The sequence below is a fragment of the Pteropus alecto genome, unplaced genomic scaffold (genome assembly GCF_000325575.1).
Source record: "Pteropus alecto unplaced genomic scaffold, ASM32557v1 scaffold146, whole genome shotgun sequence".
Lineage (NCBI taxonomy): Eukaryota > Metazoa > Chordata > Mammalia > Chiroptera > Pteropodidae > Pteropus > Pteropus alecto.
The window spans coordinates 3567183-3570035 of record NW_006442107.1 but is presented as its reverse complement, the minus strand read 5'-3'; the positions used below and the strand labels follow the sequence as shown (position 1 = coordinate 3570035).

Genomic DNA, 2853 nt, shown 5'->3' with positions numbered 1-2853 from the left:
GATGCTGATGGGCAGGCATGAGCCATTTCAGCCTCTCAGCAATGTGCACACATCCTTATCCTCACCCGGGATACCCTTCTTCTTTGCCTATTTGAATTCTGTCCATCCTGCAAGACTCATTTTTGCCTCCTCTCTAGAGCCTTCCTTTATATTATTTCCATCTACCTGGGCACTTGTCTTAATTCAATGGCCAAAACCTACACACTTGGTACCACACTTGGCAACATTATGCGGCTCAGGAGTTAAAGGGTTTCAGGCTAGGCAGACCTGGGCTTGAATGGTGACACAGCCACTTACCAGCTGCTGTGTAATTTGGGGCAAGTAACGTAACTTCCTTGAGCCTCAGTTTCCTCATCTATAAAGTGGGGATGATGACAGCATCCCTTGTAGAGGGTTAGTGTGAAGATGAAATGTAAATAGCCCATAAAAGCAGTTAAAACAGCACCTGGCACAACATAAGAGCATGCATATTATTAGCTATTACCAGGATGGTTGCTAAGAATCGCATAGATGAAGAACTTCATCTTCCTGTCTTTAGAGAGAGGAGACACATCTTCAACATGCCCTACAATGCTAACTAAGCCCAGCACTGAAAACCCAGGAGTCACTCAAGCACATACACTGACGAGGACTCAGTAGGATAAGAAGTCAGACATGGGTAGGCTCTCTCAGAGTACCCACATTTGCGGAGGAGGGAGGTGTACTACGAGCAGCTGTGTACTACGACGCAGTATGTGACAAACGTGGTTAAACTTCTGAAAGAAACCAGAGGGAAGATGCCGGAGTTGACTGGGTTAATCGGGGAGTCTTCAGGGAGAAAGAATTAAGCTGAACTAGAATTAATCACGGTTTATAATTTGCTAAGACTACTGCTCCGCCCTGGGAAGTAATGAGGAAGGAATGCTCGCTGTGTCCTGGCTGCTCTGCAGCTCGGCTGCAGCCATGGGCAGGCTTCGTCCCGGACACGGCAGACCATATGGGCTCCAGCACACACCTTGGTGGGGCAGTCCAGAAAACCTTCCCGATTACCTCAGCCCCAGGGGACCCAGGGCACTTCAAGTGTGTAAGGCACGAGTGAGTGCTGACTTCTCTGCACAGTCCCAAACAAGACAGTTACCTCAGAGGAGTCCGTTTCATCTTTCTAGTACAGAAAAAAGCTCCTTAGTGGACAGGTTTTATAAGACAAAAGGAAACACCTGGGCTTGCCCTGCTGGGTAAATGCAGGTGCAGGCTTCTTTACCCCTAGACCCCTGACAACCCCAGGTGTTCTTCTCCAGCACTGGGCCCACTCAGGATTCTGGAACTCTGCAGGAAAGACCCGGCCTGGGTTCTGCTGCCCTGGATTCACGTCTCTCCATCAGAGACTTCCTCTCATCCTTCCATCTCTGTATGGCCTGCTCAGCCCCTACTGCTCATTGCTTTCTCATGCTGAGTTGAACTTGGGCCAGGGACCCAGAAGTCCATCAAGGCAGAGGGGCCCTGCGATGGCCTGGGTCAGCGGGCACTTGGCAGTGGAGAAGCAGTGGGCCTTTTCCAAGTGGCTGAAGACCATGAGCTGAGCTTAATTCCAGGTACACTCTGTGTTCCATGCGAGTCTTGGAGTTCAGCGTCCCAGGAGACACCCACGTTTGACACCAGGCCTGTACTCACTTTGACTTCCTCATGCGTCCCTCTGCTTGCCCAAGTCCTACCTGCTTTGGACACCCAGCTCCTCTATGAGGTCTTCCTGATTACTCCTGCCCCGAGTCACCCATGGCACCTCGAGTGTGTAAGGCACAATTGAGCACTGAATTCTGTAGTCCTGAGCGAGGATCACTACAGAGTTAGTTTCGTGTTTTTAAGAATAGATAAAAGCTCCTTAGTGGAAAGGTCTTATGGGACAAAAGGAAACGCACTTGCTGAAACTTTGCTGCGTGCCGAGCCTTTCACTTTGCCATCCCTTTTAATTTTTCTCAGGCATCCCCAGAATGCAACTCAGTTCTGGGATTCAAAGAGGTGGCAGTGATTGGTCTCATAAGACTTATGCTCCGTGGGACATTAAGGGCTGCTTGTGACATCAAGTCATCCAAGGAAGCCTTGGGAGGCAGGCTCTGCTATTTGCAGGTTCTGCTCCTCTCACCTCTAGAGTGGTCAGTTGGGCCCCGAGTTAGGAATGTGGAGTGGCTGCGCTTGTGCTTCGGGAGAGGTTTTCTGGGGACTGTGGGCCTCTCCCTCGAGGCACGCGCTGCACTTGCTAGCAGCAGCCGTTTTCTCCAGCCGGGCCACTGACTTCCTCCGTTTGGCACAGCTACAGGGTCAAATTCAATCCACTGCACCTGGTGGGGACGGGCAGCGTGCCTGGTAAGCACTTACGACCTCTGGTCCTTTGTGGACTATGGGTCTCTCTACTTCCTCCAGGACCTTCCACTGCTCGCTTGGTGGAAAAATGAGCTGATTCTCCCTGAGAAGCCCTTCCCTCCTCAAGAGGACCATTACTCTTCCCTAGCACCCCCATCTCCCCATCCTCATACCCCTGCATGTCTGTGGCCACATCCTAGCTCTGTACTAGGCCCTGTCTAATGGCTGGGAAGTAGCTTGTGGAGTGTGAGCCCCCCACACTCACTCGGTGTGGTGTAAGTTCTTTGGGGGAGGCGTGGCAGTCTTCTCTTGCAGCCCCCACACACCAGGCTGGTCCCCTAGAAGGCACTGGGCAAATAATGTTTGAACTCAGCTATCACATTTTCCCCTGCTTCTTGATAACCTCGACGTCATCATTTCCTCCCTCATATGTGCTCTTCCCCAGCGGTGAGAGAAATGAGCAAGAATGGAGAGAACTGGTCTGGTCTGAGCAATGCCACTAACAGCGGCTGGTGT

The 2853-nt window shown here is 51.4% G+C and overlaps 1 protein-coding gene across 2 annotated transcripts in view; it reads right to left on the bottom strand.

The window, feature by feature from the left end:
• Positions 1-2853, bottom strand: part of MYO5B (myosin VB) — a 113410-nt gene that overhangs the window by 75195 nt on the left and 35362 nt on the right. The gene's annotated exons all lie outside the window — the stretch shown is intronic.